This window comes from Protopterus annectens, chromosome 9.part0 (assembly GCF_019279795.1).
Source record: "Protopterus annectens isolate FY-2018-M chromosome 9.part0, PAN1.0, whole genome shotgun sequence".
Classification (NCBI taxonomy): Eukaryota; Metazoa; Chordata; order Ceratodontiformes; family Protopteridae; genus Protopterus; species Protopterus annectens.
The window spans coordinates 1,331,191,506-1,331,210,674 of NC_056743.1; positions in this window are offsets into that span (position 1 = coordinate 1,331,191,506).

The window sequence follows — 19,169 nt, forward strand, 5'->3', positions numbered from 1 at the left end:
ACTCCCAGATATGCTCAGAATTAGTCCAAAATGATACAAAAATCACTGAACCCACAGACATTGCCAACATACTGGCAGACAGGTTCAGTGCAAACTTCACCCCCTCTCCCATAAAGGAGAGATAACTATCCCAGCCGAGTGTAGCCTCCCGGACATCTCAAATGCGCAGGTGAAAGCTGCCCTCTCTAAAGCTAAAAACACAGCATCAATGGGACCGGATGGTGTCCCCGGCTGTGTGCTACACGAGCTAAATGAGGAATTAAACCCGCATAAGGCAGCTGTTTAATCTCAGCCTTAACACAGGATACGTGCCCAAGGAGTGGCATACGGCAACTGTGGTCCCACTCCACAAAGGCGGCGCCTCTACGGACCCTGGTAATTACCGCCCCATAAGCTTAACAAGTCTAGTCTGCAAAGCTATGGAGAGGATCATAATGGAGCTCATAAACAAAGATATAGGGGACTTGCAGACATTGGACCCGACCCAGTTTGGCTTTGTCAAGGGAAGATCATGCCTTTTGAACTTGGTCGACTTCTTGAAACAGTCACCAAGGCCATTGATGAGGAAAGGCAGTCCATACAGCCTACCTTGACCTTGCAAAGGCTTTCGACACAATACCCCACTCGGGTATTGTAGAAAAACTTACCAGCTTAAATGTAAACCCATATGTCACAAGATGGGTTGCAAACTGGCTTAAGGACAGAACCCACAGGGTTAGAGTTGCTGGTGCTGTGTCAGACTCCAAGCCGGTCACAAGTGGTGTCCCACAGGGCTCGGTCCTTGGCCCCCTATTGTTTGGCATCTACTTCTCAGAAGTACAGGCCAACATGGGAGGACTTTGGCTGACAAAGTTTGCAGACGACTGCAAACTGGGCGCCATAGTGGAAAGTGCATCGGACACGGATATCCTTCAGAGGGGACTCACGGAAACGGATGGCTGGTGCCAGAGCCATGGCCTGGAGTTAGACGCCAAGAAATGTATAGTCATACCCTTCGGGAAAAACAAGGTAACCCCAAGCTACCATATAGGTGGCAATCCACTGGGCACGGAAGAGGTTGTCAGGGACCTGGGGACCCAGGTTGACAGTGGCCTTTCTTTTGACACTCACGTTGCTAAGGTGGTTGGAAGGACCTTCTACGTTGCCCACCTGGTCATGAGGGGATTCACATTCGGATCTAGTGAGGTCATTGTTCCCCTGTGCTCTTCACTTTTCGGACCAATGATCGAGTGCAGTGCCCCATTCGGGATGTGTCTCGCCCGACATCTGCAGCGGTTGGAGAGACCCCAGGGGTTCCTCACCAAAAAGATAAAGGGACTCCAAAATTTGTCATATGCTGCCAGATTGAAGAAACTCCAGCTCTATTCAGTCGCATACCGTCTGCTCAGAGGTGACATGTGCCTGACATGCAAGGCCATGTCCAACCCGGAATTAATGGACATGCTCCACCTCAAAAAATCCAAATCCACCAAAACCACTAGAGCAAGCGACTTAAACCTTAGCACGGATATAAATAGGACGTGCTGGAGGGATAGATTTATCACTCAGAGACTCCCTATGCTGTGGAATAAAATCCCGGTCCATGTGAGGCAGAGCACCTCGCTGACTCTGTTCAAGAGAAATCTAGACCTGTGGATGGGAGATCGTAGGTTTACCCCAGGAATCATCTCTGTGTCACTGCTAGACAGAGGCACAACAAACTAATGGGCACAGTATTTTTTCATATAAGGGGTGGCGTAAGCCACAAAAATTTGGGCTAGGCTTATAAATGCCTTAGGGCAGATAGCCTAGTATAAACCTATGAACCTATGAACCTATGAACTTAAACAAAGATACAGACTACATGTGACCAACTTCATCATCATCATGTATTTCAGACACAACAACAGATCATGTGATGTACACTCTGAACTGTAATAAAGTCTATCAAGTCCTTTAACAGTTTCTGAATCTCTCTCTTGAACTTCCTTCTTTGCCCTGTGTAGATAAAGTATTGTTTCTCCCTTTTTGTTCCTCCTGCTAGCTCTTTCCTTAAAGTTACATTTGCCTTTCTTACTTCTTTTGTAGCCCTTATTATATGCTCTTCGTATTTCAGCGTACGTTGATTTCCTGTCTGCTTTTACTTGTGGCGTGCTCTCTCATTTGCATACTTTTCTCCATAACCCACTTGTTCGCCAACATTTAGTCTTGATTTTTTTTCATGGTCTCACATCCACAGATGCATGTTTGCTCCTGTTTTTCTACATTCTCAGTATATGTGTTTACTGTATCTGCCTCCAGTCTCCCATTTCTGAATGATGTCAACCATCCAGCTACGGACAAAAATTCAAGATGAAGCATTCATATTGTCCTCTTAACATTGAAGATCAGGATTCAAATATTTTATTCTGTTCCTCTATCATGTAAAAGTGTGGTCAGTTATAAACAGTTCTAGGGCCATTGATCATGATCCTGTTGAGTGAAAACAAAGAAATCAAAAGAAAATCAAAGAAGAAGAAAATATATCAGGGTTGTAGTAATACCAAACCAGCTCTCTCATATACTTGCTTTACAACCAAACTGCAAAATGCATTACTTAAAATGCAGCCACTCCCAAAAAATGTTAACACTATTATATAAAGGGAGCATTTATTTCCCTACCGTGTAAATGTTATAATCAACTCTTATATGGCTGCATATTAGAGGAAACAGTAATTTACCCCTCCATAGCAGCCACTCTCCCATATCACTCAAATTTTCATTGGCTGTCTACCAAATACACTGACACACTGAATTTGTGATGCTATTTTATTTTTCCACCCAAATATCCATTTTCATATGAGCAAAACAGCCTTTGACTAAAACATGTTTTTAGTGACTTGGCCAGGGAAAATTTGACCTGAGTTATTAGCACTGCATTCAGTCAGGGGTGCCCCACCATTACAGTGTAGATCAAGCTACGTATTCCGCAAAGAACATTTATTATCTTTCTAAACTAATGAAGTCATAGTCAAGTAAGCTAAAACTATATGTACTGACAAAAGTGGAACAAACATCAAGTCCTCTTAGTATCAAATTAAGTATCAAACAAATAAACACTAACAAGAAAAGATTCTTTAGTCTTCTCTTTTGTCAATTTGAACAGGAAGCCAGCCCCTACAAAAGTGCATCTTATTCATAATACCTGTTCTATCCACCTATACTACCCCAGGCCCACCCAGGGAACTCTTCAGTGACTGCTGTTCACAATCACTTGTGATGAAACATAAGCTGCTGAACACAACTGATTGCATACTGATTAAAAAAATAATCTGTGTAGTGTGTACAGGAAATCTAAGGCTGTCATAACACAGGAGAGCTATTACTTTCTCTGACTTGTAGGAATCTCCTAGCTGAATATGTTATTTAACGGAAATGTAGAAGTACATGAGGAATGTCGGAAGCTTATCTCTTGCATAAAACTTAATAAAGTGTGTTTTCCTCCTGTGCTGCTTCCCTGTATAAAAATAGAAGCTTGCACAAAATACTTTGTGTTCATGAGCCTCCTGTGTTGCGGATGTTAAGCTGTTGTGTCAGTGACTCGACAGGTGGTGCAAACCTTCGAAGACTGTGGGTTCCTTTTCACAGCAGCTGCTTAGATTCTTGTTCCAACATTGATACTATAATATTTATTTACTTATTTGTTAACTGTGTTGACCCAGTAGGTGGTCTGGCCGTCAGACCATTTTCAACCCATGACCCTGGCCAGTGGATGTGCCAGACATTACATGAGATGTTAAACTGAGGTCCCATCTGCCTGTATTGGTGGCTGCATATATAAATTTGAAAGGTGCATAGCAATTACCAAAAAGGGCAAGTTTTTGTTGTTGTTAAAAGAGAACAAAAATTATATTCCAAATTAAAATCAAGTCCAAGTCATTCAACTAACAATTTCCTGGTGAAAGAAACAATAAACAAACAACAATACTATTCTTCCCACCCCCTCTTAATGCAAAGAGAATGTCTCATAGACAGAGTTGACTTAATATAGTCATTTTAATCAAAAAATACTATAAATATTCATATTCTTCACTCTTACTAGCTTTGTATTCTGTGTTTTATTATATTGCACTCTCCCACTCCCTTCACTCCATATTTTCCAGATTATACTTACCGCTTCTTCATACTTTTTATGTAAAGGACCAATAAGCTCATAGTACCTGTAGAGCAAAAGCTTCTCAATAGCGGTTCCCAAATTTGGTATTTTCAATTTTACTTCTAATTCCTACCAAATTCTATCATCTTTTACAGTCTATACATGCCCACTGCCATGTGTCTTTTATACAGTCACATCTCTGCCCATTATAGTATCTTAACCCATATAACTTCATATTGCATCTATTTCTTAATTAGAAACTTCAGGTGTGAGAACCTTCAGAAGAGCTACCATACTTTGCATTCACTGCCAGTTGTCTCCATCCTTTCCTGTGCAACACTTCTAATGTCCTTACTCAAGACATTCAGAACATCTTCTGAAAAACAGTAATATGCCACTGTATCATACCACTGGTGTTGTTTATCCCAATCGCCTTCAAAACCCATTCCACATTCTAACATTCCACAATTAGCAACCATTTTGTAAAACTCAGCATTGTTTCTCTTCCCTCCAGACACCTAACACCTTCCAACCAGGTTCTTAGTAAAGTTACTTTACCTCCACGTTTTTGTCTAAAAATGCCATAACGATAAAAAATCAGGATGCATCATTACTAAGCCCATTCATCTTCCAGTCTGTGCAAAGTTCTCAGTTTTATGGGGTTCATCTGTGATTCACATAAGATCTGGAAAAAAAGTGCCATCAACTCAAATTGTAATATTTTTGTGATGTATTACACAACTAGAGCTTTACTACTAACACCTAACAGCACCGTTTTAATAAATCTAACTTGTTTATTTGAAGACATCTCATAACAGTGTCAGTTTTAAACTGTTTTCCTTTTTTTTCAGTACATCTCTCTATATGTCCATGTCAAACTCATTTCCTCCAAATGTCATGCCTAATATGTCACTATGTCCCAGTTTTATCTTAGTACTATATATTACTGTACTTACCCATGTCTCTTACGGCTCATATGATTTGTTTTGTCCCATCTGTCCACAAACTTCACTAACTGCATGCAACTTAGCCTCCATATCCACCCTAGCTGTTATATCTCACTATATCATCCATGAATGCTAATGTTTCCAACTCCTTAAAGTCATCATCATAAATTTCCCAGACACCATCATGAAAAACATACTTAAAAGCCTTACAGCCATCAAACCATCATGCATTTCTCAGCCATCATCAATAAAAGCTTATAATACTTTTTAGCTGTTTCATTCTTGCAGATAGCATGGTTCCATTTTACAAATGGATGGTGCCAAGTCAACAGGGTTTGATTAGCTACCTTGGCACTGAAGAAGTTAGGCAGGAAGGAGGAGTGAAGGGATGTGGCCCACTTGTCTCTCCCAGGAGGGGAGTGAGATTTGCTTGCAGGTGGAGGCACACACGGTGATAAAATCTCACTAGTGGAGACTAGACAGACCAACACTAAAGCTGTATATCCCCTCCACAGCACCTTACTGAGTGTGTGTGTATTGTTAGGGCTAAGGAGAAAATTGAAAAAAAACTGAACCGCCCCTGATGGCTGCCTGGATAACAATCCCTCTTGGTCAGCTCACACCTGGAGAAGGGAGCAGATGGGCTGATAGACTAAAAGATCAGGCAGTGGAAGCAAAAAGCACAAATAAAGCTATCTTGTTCATACAGAACCCCAGTTTATTCCTTTACACAGAACACAATGACCTGACAAAAACATTAAACACTGATTTTACCTCTAGGTTTCTATAAATATTCTATATATTACCATTCTAATTGTGTCAAACCACCCAATTTCAAAGCTTTTAGCACTCCTACATGTTATATTATTAAATGTTTATTTCCGAAGTTTTTCTTAACACAATTCCTTCAACCTGTCATTTACCTCCTGTGTTATTTTCCTTAACCCACAACTGCATCCCCTTATGTCTTTACTACTTATAAGTCAGTAAGTCTGTTCTCTTAGTATAACTGCATACTTCTTCACAAATCTAACACAATTCTAATCAAAATCATATAATGTATGTGAAAGAATGCAGGGGTTCTCGAATTCAACAGAACTCTCAAATCACCTATCTTTTTTTCTTACATCAGTTGATCCCATGCCTGGGGACCTTTGGGCCTTCCACAACTGTACACTGCCCATTAGTTCATACACTTGGAAAAGGAGCCATGGGGGAGGGGGCATCACTCAGGCAGCCATATGGGTGATTTTTGCCCTCACCAACATCTCAGCAATAACAACATATTTGGATAGGCCCAAAACTCTCCCCTGTGAAACCCACATCACTGTGAGGATCACAGTACTCCTCTGTGAGTGTATGTTACCACTGAACTTCACCATCGAGGTCACCCTTACCAGGTTCCCCCCCTTCAGCCAAGAGATTGTGGTACTGGATGGCCCAGTCTGATGCCTTCACCAGGAAGGGCATGTCCATGTTAACTGTGCTAGATGCTTGAACTATTAATTGACCTTGAGTTATCTGGGTCATATTTAATGCTTTATCTCTGTATGTCATTAGAGCCGGCTGTCGCTTTTCTACATTATGAGCTTCTTAACTCACTCAAGCAATCTCTTAGCCGTACTTCCTCCCCCATATACCTATTCACTGAACACGTTACCAAGTTCATCTAGTCAAGCTTTTATAATCTTCTTATAATCATCGTATTCTATTCCATTTATACCAGAGGATGCATTCACATCACAGCATCTTACTTTTTTTCCTCCATAGCTATTAAGGCATCTTCTTCTTCTATCTGCAGATCTGGGAAGATAATTTCATCTTCTATTCCTTTCTTCAGAAATTTTAAATTTGTATGCTGTTCTATAACATCTGAAATCCTGCCAGCATTGCATATTAAGTTTCTCTGACATTATACAGCTCCAGTATAATTTGTTTATTTTTCCCCCTCTTCTCAAGCAACAAAGGAAAATATTTCTCCCCTTTACCTTGCAAACATAAATCTTGCTATCTCTACCCTTCTGCAAACCACATTTTCCTAACCTCATCTCATTCTCTTTCCATTAGTTTCCAGAGCATTCTGTTCCAAAGCCCAAATCCAATTGATCCCTTCTTCTAGTCCCCTCCTTCCTAAGTTATCCTTTCTGAATTCTCTGAAATATCCAGTATTCCGTTAGTAAGCTGCCCTTAAACACTACCCATCCTCAAGGAATTTCTGACGGATGGGTTATCTTCATACCCGTATGATCACCCCACAATATACCTATTGTGTCTTTAAATGCATTCGGCCCTTGAAACTCTGTAGTAACTCTTGAATAAGTAATTTTCCTGTCACTTCATATACTCAGCCCCTACATCACACCGGGGGTTTTGACAACATGATCAGAAGCTGATATTGAATGTACTTGTTCCTATATCCCTTTGTTTTGTAGTCTGCTGGCTATTGCCAGAAAAGTGATTGCAAAAAAAAAAATGGAAATTGAATGCTGCTCCTTTGATTAGAGAATTTTTAGATCTTTCTGCTATTGTATGCAAAAAAGAAACTTATTTTTTAAAATCTATGATTAAAAGCTTAAATAATAAGTGCTGGAAAAATATAATGGTTACTACTGAAATATGAGAATGGCTAATAAGAAAAGTTTTTGAGTTTTTTTAAGTTTTATATAATTGTTGAAAATATTTAATTGCTATAAGAAATCTTCCTTTTTTCTAAATGTTGTAAATATGTTAAAATTCGTAATAAAATGTATTTGGAAATAAACTGATAGTCTCACTTCCCAACACATAATCAGGCTCTGTTATAATCCTAGCTGTCAAAGACATGCAGTGCTGCTGACTACATATTTTTAGCCCTTCAGGCAAATTACTAGATGCACATCAGCTTAACTAGCATGTTCACTTAATTTACAATTAAAATCTCCAACACATAACACCCCATCATTTTACCCACGCAGTCCCTACTTCAGGAAAAGCACTCACTCACTCTAATCTTAAAATCCACAGGAATCTGCATATTAAATATCCTGTGCCTATGTAGTACAACTCTTACAGTCATCAGTCTTCTTAAACACAAGCAGGTTTATGACAGAGGATTAAGGCTATGAGTTGTTAATGATCTGCTTCCTGTAGTCCTGGATTGGATTCCTCATTTGGTACAGCAATTAGTACAGAGGATTAAGGCCAAGACTTGTTGACCAGCTGCTTCTTGGATACTGTGGTTTGAATCCCTGCGCATCAGTTTGCCTACTGTATCACTCTGAACAAGTCACTTAACCAGACGATGCTGTGGAACAGGTGGGAAAAAATTATGCAAGGCTCCTTAGTGGTCTCCTGCTTTATTGCTTAATAGGTTCATAGGTAGGTACTACGCTATTGGCCCTAGGGCCTATATAAGCCTAGCCAAACGGTACCCTGGCTTTTGCCACCCAAGAAAATTATTTTCCTGTGCCCCTGTCAAGCAGAGCCACAGAAGTGATCCCCGGGGTGAATTTCCTATCTCCCATCCAATCATCAAGATTTTTCTTGAAGAGTGCTAATGAGGAGCTTTGTTTGATATAGATAGGTAGTTTGTTCCAGAGCATGGGAAGTCTCTGGGACAGGAATCTATTCCTCCAGCATGTTCTGTTTATTGTGGTGACAAGGTTTAGGTCCCTAGAGCATGTAGCTCGGAGGGATTGGGATTTCTTTACGTGGAGCATGTCAAACAGCTCTGGGTTTGACATAGCTTTGTATGTTAGGCAGAGATCGCCTCTGAGTAGGCGATATGTGACAGAGTAAAGTTGGAGTTTTTTGACACAGTCTGCGTAGGGCATCTGTTTGAGGCCAGTAATCCTCTTTGTGAGGTATTTCTGTGGCCTTTCCGGTTGTTGTAGATGTCTTGTGAGGTACATACCAAAAGGGGCGTTGTACTCTATAATGGTTCTAATGAGTGATGAGTAGAGGGGAACAATGACCACTTTTTTCCTGGATGAGAAACCTTTTGTGATGAGGTGTGCCACATAGAAGGATTTCCTGACTACTGTGGCGATGTGATTATCAAAGGAGAGACTACTGTCCACCTGTGTCCCAAGGTCTCTTATCACACTTTCGGTGTTAAGTAGACTACTGCCTATGTGGTAGTTCATGGGTACATAGTTTTTACCAAAAGGGATGACAATGCACTTTTTAGCATTGAACTTGAGGCCATGGCTTTGACACCAGGCATCTGTCTCAGTGAGGCCCTTTTGTAGGATGTCCACATCGTTAGGAGTTTTGATTATGGCTCCAAGTTTGCAGTCATCTGCGAACTTTGTTAGCCAAAGACCTTCTGTGTTAGCCTGTACTTCAGAGAAGGAGATACCAAACAAGAGAGGATCCAGGACTGAACCCTGTGGTACTCCACGTGTCACTGGTCTGAACTTGGATTTAGAGTCTGCTACTTTTACAGTGTGGGTTCTGTCAATGAGCCAGTTGGCAACCCATCTTGTGACATAGGGATTTATACCTAGTTTAGTGAGTTTATCTATAATTCCAGAGTGGGGGATGGCGTCAAAAGCCTGGGCGAGATCTAGATAGGTTGTGTGAACCACCTTACCCTCGTCTATTGCTTTGCTGACTGCTTCAAAGAAGTCTATCAGGTTTAGGAGACAATCTGTCTTTTACAAACCCGAACTGGGTAGGGTCCAGAGTCTGGAGATTACCAATGTCATTGTTTAGAAGTTCCATGATGATACATTCCATAGCCTTGCAGACCAGGCTCATCAGGCTAATGGGGAGGTAGTTCCTCGGGTCCGTGGTGGCTCCCCCTTTGTGGAGTGGGATAACCGTTGCTGTGCACCATTCAGTGGGCACAAAGCCTTTATAGCCGTAATAATATTAACAGCGACTAAAATACATGTAATGATTTTGTTTTCTTTTTACCTTCCATCCTTTCCTCTGACAAACCCTCTTACCTATCAAGATAGAACTTCTTTCTTCTATTCCTTCAGCTATTGCTTCTGTTACAAAGCTGTGCCCTTTTACAACCCTTTTACCCTACTAGAATGTTCCAGACTGTCAACTTTTAAGTGTTCATCTACCACTGCCTCAGCCTTTACTAGATTCTGACCCTCATATCTACTGCATTCTAGTCCTTTATATATAAGGCCCTAACCTTTTGTGAATTCACATTATTTTCAAGAGTTACCATTATTTTGTCATATTCCTTCTACACAAAATAATTACAAGACAACATGGCCGAAATTGACTTTCTTATAAATGTCACATTAGGCTTAATTTTCCAGGAAAAATGTCATACCCCAGCAGTCAAGTTTCATTTCCTTTTAACACATTGTTAGCTAAATGCTCAGCTCTATTACAAATATGCCATTTATTAAACCTGTTAGTCCACTGATAAACAAAAACATTTCCCAAATTACATAATCATCCATCAAAATTGTTTTGCTAAACTATATATGCTGTACTGTTTTGTTAAACTAAATGCTGGAGCTTTTCTCCCCGGGCCTCAGCTGTAAATGGACCTGGTCCAGTCGGATCTTCCTGGTTAACAAATGTAAAATAAAATAAAATAACTAAATAAAAGTTGAGCACTAACTACTTCCCTTCGTATTCTATGTCATTTTGCTATGTTTTCAGACCTTCCACAGTCTCAGAAACCATACTGCTTTTATGTAAAACCGCTTGTGCAAAAATTAAGTCACTCTTTAATAAAAAGTGCAAACAATTTTTCTTTTATTAGATGCCCACATAATCAAAACATGGAAAAGTTTGTTATATTCAGAAGTATACCTGAAAAATAAGATACATTTTTCTGTTGCAAAAAACATGCCAGCACATTTTTATAAACTCTTTCTGACAATTGCCCAAATGTCTTCAAGCTGAAACCCCAACAACTGTATAAACAAGAACAAACAAAATACCTGTCTAGAGAATTCTCTTCTTCTCTTTATAAAATAGTCATGCAGCCTTACATCTTTAAACGGCACTTAATCAGCTGAAGCACCCCCCCCCCCTCCTCCCGAGACACACACACACACAAACACACACCCTCATACAGAGGAAGGAAGATTGTTTTGGGTATGATTAACCCTTTCCTCCTCTCTAGACATCTAACATTATGATCCAGTATCTATGTGCAATAAACACTACTTTTCCATTATACATGCACAAGCAGTTGTGATGTCAGGTGCTACTTCACAGTCCTGAGCTGACTACAAAACTCTTAGATTAGTGACAGACAAGTGATACAAATGTTCCACACTGTGCACACCTAAAATATTCAAACCTTTATTTAATGCAGAATAAGCATTATGTGAAAATTGATACCATCACTGGCTGTCATGGAAACTTGTGTAACCACAGTCCATGATTGGTGAAACCTTTTCATTCAGGTATGTTCTCCATATTGTGAATTTCCCTTTGACGTGCTTTTGCTTAGTAAATTTGTCATGAATGTTTATGACTTTAATGTATCGATGAATGGAATGTAAATGAGTGTGAGTGCTGGTGATCCCCTTCTCACTAGTCCTTTGCAGAAAGCTTTCTGTCTACATCACTGTTCATTACCTTCCACTTTGTGCATTGATTCGTTTTTCACAAATGCACTTGCTGATTCCAGTCATTACGAGCACATGATCGATTATAATATCAAATGTTAAAATACATAGTAAATGCATGATGATCATTTACATAAGAGGTGTGTCATGTTTACACTTAACTGAGAAAAGATGTAAATATCGACTCAGGGTAAACATGTCAAGCATGACTGCTAGCAAGCAGGAATTTAAAAGTTCTAAAAGCAAATACAAAGTCTAAAGCACAACATTTTAAGTAATATGTAAAAAATACAGATTATACATAGATTTAACTATAAAGAAACACTGATGGGATCATACTTGCTCAGCAATGAAAAAATATAATTTTAGAATCCGCAAAATGAAGAAATTAAGTTTGCCTTTTTTCTATCTTGGTTAATCAGTGCTCCTGTCCATGGTCTAGAATCTAAATAATATATTAACTCCCACCTATCACACATTTTCCCTGTAGTCTTGACTGCATGAGTATGTGGTGGTCTTCCCTGCTCTGCTCCTGTAACCTCAGGTACTTCACTGTTCATGATTTGACCAAGGTAGGTTGCTACCCCTCCTCCGATTTTGATCTTTCTATCCTTCATAAACAACCAGTATCCTGGGATCTCCTTATCACAGTTACTTTCCTTATTTGTAAAGTTTCTGTTACAGTTAGTATGTTTGCTTCCCGCTGTTCTTTCTCTTTTCGAAGCTCTTTTGTTGTTACCTATATAAAATTCCCAACATTACACAACCATAACCTCCACCCCTTACTGTCAGTTCTATATGTCCTGTTCTAAGTGCCTTTTTCATTCTGTTAACCCTTTTTTAAATTCAGACGTTGTATCCTTTGCCTTACATGCCATATGTACTTTACATTATATCCTATGCTTGTCCCCCTAAAAAGCCTGAACTCATGCACCACCTCATATACCTCCACAGACAGCCTGCTCTTCCTTTCTGCATTTGCCAACATCTCTTCCTCCATCTCGTCTCAGTCTCTAGTTTTATCCCACTGTATAATGCCTGTATCATTCCCTTCCCTTCCTATCTCTTCCCCTTGCCTTCCCTTCTGAGTGTGGCATATTTCCCATCTCCTGGCCTGTTCATCCTAATTCCTCTACCTTCAGCACTGAGGTATTCAACACTAGTTGCACACACACACACACACACACACACACACACACACACACACACACACACACACACACACACACACCCTTTTGTCACTGACATACAACATCTCTCCAGATTATGTCATCTGTCTCCCTGCTGTGAGCTCCACAATTATTTCATTTTGTAGAGGTACATACATTTGTAACATTTCAGTCCTCATACAATCTTGGCACCCAACTCGCCAGCATAGGTCTGTAATCTCTCCTACAGCACTTGACCCATCTCATTCCTTACCTTTCCCCCAACCCATTTGCTTCCGTTCAGGATTTCTATTTTTGTCTGTACGTATGTAGTTAATATTGAGCATTCTTACTGAATACATTTTTGAAGTACCTCATCTTCTACATGCACAGTATTTGCTTCTACCTATGCACACTGTACCAAGTTGTTGTCCATCTCCCTCTCCTTCATCTGACTTAATATTTGATATTTTCTTGTATTTGCTTATTTGTTCCCTTACGTGTTATATCTAACTTCCTGAGTGACCCCATGGATAGCCACCTCTACCCGCAGTTTTCAAGGCAAAGGGGAAAACAAAACTAGGTTGCTTGATCTTTCTTACATATCGCACACACATATGCATTCACACCTATGGGCAATTTAGAGTCCTCAATCCACCTTACAACATGTCTTTGGTATGGGGAGAACACTAAAGCACCCAGAGAAAACCCATGCAAATGGAGGCAGGACATGCAGACTTCACACAGAAGACACCCAGCCAATAACCAAAGTGGAGAACCTTTTGGTATGTTATAGTGCCCCTAGATGGTACTTGTTATGGTCCTCTGCAGTTTGCTTTGGTACGCAGATGTTTATGCAGTATAGTTGCATGACTGGCATGTGCAGCTATGCCATCCTGGGATTTCTGATTGGCATACTGGGTAACATGTGCTTAGTGCTGTGTGGTTTCTCCCTACCTTTGAATATGAACACCATGCATACCTCTCAATCTCTTAGAGCAAGAAATCTGGACAAAGCCATAAATAATGGGGAGACAAAGCCCCAAAAATAGGGACACATTTTAAATATTAGTCTTACAAACTTAAAAAGTTCATATAATAACAGGTTTTGTATTAGCATAAATTTTCGTATAGTCTAAAACTCAAATGTCTGTCATTATTTTCTGACTGCAACCCTCAATAATTTTCCAGAAAACTACAACTGTATGAGAAATAGGCTTAAAATAAGAGGCACAAACCTTGACATTCTGTGAGAATAAGTACAGTTGAGAGGTATAGTGCCATGTTTACATGTGTTGTGGTCATACTTTTTTCTTACTGCTTGGAAATTATGTACATCTTGGTTTGCATACTGCACAACTAAATTTTGTGCCTGCTTTTGGGCCTTAGATTAATTTATTTGTGGTGTGTGACACTTCATCAATTAATCATACTCACATTTCTGTGCTCTGTACTGGATGTTGTTTATTAGACTTACATACTTGTCATCTGCTGTGCTATCTCTTTATGTACATCTTTGTTGGTTGACTTGTGCTTCAGTTGTTTGTCATTCAGTGCTTCTGGTTGAAGCCTGTGTTTTTTTTTGTTCTTGCTTTTTTGTGTGTGTTTGTGTTTTTCTTCCTTTATATTAGATTGCATAGCAGTATTCTAAATGCATGTACAAAATATTTTTTTATAAAGTTCATGCTTTATAGAGTTTTGTGGTAAGGTTTTACTGTCTCCCACTGGGCAGTGCCTATTTATGTGCTTTTCTTTCTTTCCGGTATGATGACTTTGGCATTGTGTTGTCTTGGCTGATGATTGCGGCTTTGCTGTCATTATTTCTGTCATTTACTCTTTTGTGTTAACTAAATCCTCTTTTATGCTTCGGTGTGTTTGTTATGTCTCATTTATTTGCCATCTTTTGCATATCCGTGTGCACATAGCACTGGCTGTTAAAAACCTGTCCCGGATTCTTGTAACCCAACTGATCATCAGGAAACCTTTAACCTACAGTGTCACTGGATACTCAAAAATGTGTATATTTGCCCATTTGCAAAATCACAGCTCAGTGTCACCAAGTACTGTGTGGTATATATGAGAAATAATTAATTAACAGTGAGCACACATGTGTACACACACACACACACACACACACACACACACACACACACACACACACACACACACACACACACACACACACTTAAAAAATCATAGTTTGCTGTTTTACATACTATATATATCACTATTAGCATGATATATAACGAGATTGTATTTAACAATATCTGTGACTACACAAAACAATTTATTGCCACAAATGGAAATAAAAATCACAGATTGATACCTTACATACTAATCAAGACAAGAAACCTTTGCGTTGCCATATTACACACATATATGCACATTACATACACACACACACACGCACACACGCACACACGCACACACACACACACACACACACACACACACACACACACACACACACACACACACACACACACACACACACACACACACACAAACATTCACACATAGTTTCATAGATGCATACTAGGCTAACGACCACTAGAGCCCTTATAAGCCTAGCCATGCAGGCCAAATTTATTTATTTGCATTTGTTTACCGGGATGGTCTAGCCAGGCAAGAAGTACCCATTTTCAATGGAGTCCCAGGGAACTGTCCCAAATGTGACCCAAAAGTTTGATTTACTTAGAGGGTAATATACTGACAGCCTCTGTCCATCAGAGACATTGGCGTTAAACCATGGGTAAATTTCTGATTACCCATCCATTGGTCCAAGTTCTGCTTAAATAGGGTTAAAGAGGAACTCTGATTCACATGGATGGGGAGCATGTTTCAGGGAATGGGAATTCTCTGAGAAATATATCTGTCTCTCCAACATGTCCTGTTTATGTCACATGAGAAATTTAGGTCTTTTGATCTAGCAGTTCTGATGCTGTTTGTTTTGAGGATGTGCAAAAAGGTTAATTGAAACAGGGTCCAGGGATGCCCTGTATATCAGGCAAAGGTCACCTCAAAGTAGTCTGTATGATACAGAGTAAGGAGGCAGGACCTTGGGGTGATCGGTGTAGGACATTGTGTTTACTCCCTGTATTTTTTTTTTTTGTAAGGAACTTTTGTGGACATTCCAGTTATTGCATGTATCTAGGCAGGTACATACTGAAGGGAGCATTATACTCTGATGGGTCTGATGAGGGACGAGTACAATGGTATGATGACCTCTCTGGACCTAGATGCCAAGCCCTTGCTTATAAGTTGAGCAATATAGAAGGATTTTCTTACCTTGGACACATGTTAGTCAAGAGCTAGGTTACTATCTACATGAGTTCCCAGATCCCTAAGTGAATCAACTTTTAGGGGTGTTTTATGGATGATATAGTTACCCAGGGTGGCTGACTTGCCAAAAGGCACTATAATGCATGTTTTGGCATTGAGTTTTAAGCCATGGCTTTGGCACCAAGCAGTTGTCTGTGTTAGACCTTCTTTAAGGGTGTTTTCTTCTGGGAGATTCAATGACTGCTCCCAGTTTTCAATCATTTATGAATTTGGTTAGCCAGAGGTCTTTGACATTGGCTTTGACTTCTAAGAAATGGATGCCAAAGAGGAGCAAGCCCAGGAAAGATCCCTGAGAGATTTCACAGATGACTGGCATGGAGGTGGTCTCACCAGTCCTAACCTCTTTGGTCCTGTGAGCCAGCTATCCATCTAGCATGTTATAAAGGGGTTTATGCCTAATTTGATAAGTTTGTTGACAATGCCCAAGTGGGTTATTGTATGAAATGCTTTAGTCAGATCTAGGTAGACAGTTTGCATCGCTTTAACAAAAACAAACACCTGTAGCAGAGCTTAGTGGAAATAATTCAACAGCCAGCTAAAATTCACTGTTTATTATTAAAATAATAAAAGTTGAGTTGAGCTCTTTCTTTCTTACAATATCAGAACTTCGCCAGAACTTATTAGTTTCATTAACAGCAAGTTTAAATAGCAAAATATTTAAAATCCCATGTTTTACTAACCAATCAACTATCAAACTTAATTAAATACTATAAAACTTCAGTTTTAAAATAGGGTTGATGGAACAAGCATCGTTCAACCCTAGGTAATGAATAGCATCTCATCTCAGTTGCCATTTAAGTTCACAGGCATCAAGATGTTCAGAAATAATCCATCCCTGGGGTTCAATCATTACTTGTTCTATCATTAAAAATTTAAATACATGAGAAGAAAAAAACAGCAAAATGTTTAAACAGTGAATTAGTGCTTCTCTGTTTTTTTATATCCTATAAATGTTCATATAGTTAGTACCCATAATAGTAAAACTACTATCTGTACAAATGTGTGAACATTGGGTACAACATCCACACTTAGTGGGTCCTTGTTTTTGGGGTTCATATTACGTTATCGAAAGATAACGTAATCGAATGATCAAAACATCAAAATGGCAGCATTTTGAAGCTTGTATTGTGGGGGGATGCCCCCCACCCCCCACTAAATATGTATTCCAACTCCAAGATCGCACTACAGTGAGGAAAGGGCAAATATTCCAATCCTGCAATGCAATCTTCAAAATGCTGCCATTTCGAAGTTTTGATCATTCGATTACATTATCTTTTGATAACGTAATAGGAACCCTGTTTTTGTCCTATTTTTTCTTTTCCATCTTGTCTATTAAACTCCAAGTAATTTTTAATAGTCTTATTTCTTCTAAAGACATGACAAGGTCTTTCGCCTACTTTTTCTTTTACATTAGGATCTAGGGAAATCACCTTCCAGTTTTTTATAAACATAACTTAAATATTATAACTATCCAGCCTGTAAGTAGAAATAAACAATCTTCTGTTATCTTTGTTACTTGTAATTATTCTTGATTTACTCAAAGCCGAGTGATCATCACCTTCAGCACTTGTATTATTCAAAGATAATATAGGTCTATAGGTACCAGTCTCCCTTTTGGCTACTGCTTCTTTGAAAGTTTCATTTAAAAATTTACTAGGGTAACCTCTCATGGTTAACATTTCCAAAAGTTTAACTACCTCCACCTTAAAGGTCTCTGGTTCAGATATCATCCTGGCCAACCATGGAGATTGTTTTAAAGAATAATTTTATGTATTTTGTGGGTCAATACTTTGTGCAAACTACAGGAGTGGCCATGGGTGTTTTTTGTGCCCCCATGTTGGCTAGTTATGTTTTGGCTCAATGGGAAGACAATTTTATTTTCAATAGCCATTATATTAAGAATTTCACCCTCTATACTCATTTTTTTAGATTAAATCTTTATTTTGAGGGTTGATTCAGAAACAAAACTCCATTAATTTTTGGCATATATTAATAACACAGTGGAGTTTTTGCATTTTACTAGTACCCATAACAAAGAAAATATCCTTTTTGGATGTTGAGTTAACTAAGAACTACAATTTGGGTAAATATAGTTCCAGTGTTTATAGAAAATACTCTTTTTCCAGCTCCTACCGCCACTATACTAGTTGGCACCCCAAGCACCAAAAAAGGTCAGTGGTCAAAGGCCAACTCATATGGTTGGCCAGGATGCCCCCCACATTTTTAAAGGGATAGTAAAGGATCAGTTAACATGAGCCAGACAATGATAAATGTACTGAACAAATGAACAATATGATAGAGAATTTTCAATACCCTATGTTAGAAATGAGCAAAATAGAAATAGGCAAGATATATTACGTTATGTTACAACGTTCAATAGAAGGACAAATGAGGTTAAAAAAATCATTACTAAGATTATGTTAGAATCTATGCCAGAATTGAAACAATATATAGGTGAAAAACCTAGTTTTTCTTATAGAAACTGCCCCAATTTAAGAAGAAGATTATAAGGATTTTCCTAGTGTTCATAATAAATCCATTGCAACTAAAGGAGGAGCATAGCCATGCTTTAATTGTTTGAGTTGTAATTACATTATTACTGGCAATTCTTTTGTGCATCCGAAAACAAGTAAGGAATTTAATTTTCATTGTTTTCATTGTTGTTCAAGATCCTATGCAAATCTACATGCCAATTAAAAGATCGAATTATTGAACATTGTTCAGAGATTTGTAGGGAAGTTAATACAAATGCCTTAGCTAATCATATATTGAAAATGGGTGTTGGGCATGAGTTTAAGTTCAAGGTTGTACAAACATTACAGTGAAATGTAAGGGGTGGAGATTTAAACAATACATTGGAAGTCTGCGGATATAACTGGATTACTATTATGAAGTCATATGCATCACCTGGAATTAATGCTATGGTCAGTGTTAAACTATTTTTTAAGAAGCTTTAATGAATGATGAGGAATTATTTTAATTGGCAGTCTGTGTCATGTGATCAATTTAAATGTTATATTAAGTGTCTAATGCATGTTTAAAGTTTTAAAAGATTGCACTGAGGAAGGGTTTGTTTTTACCTGAA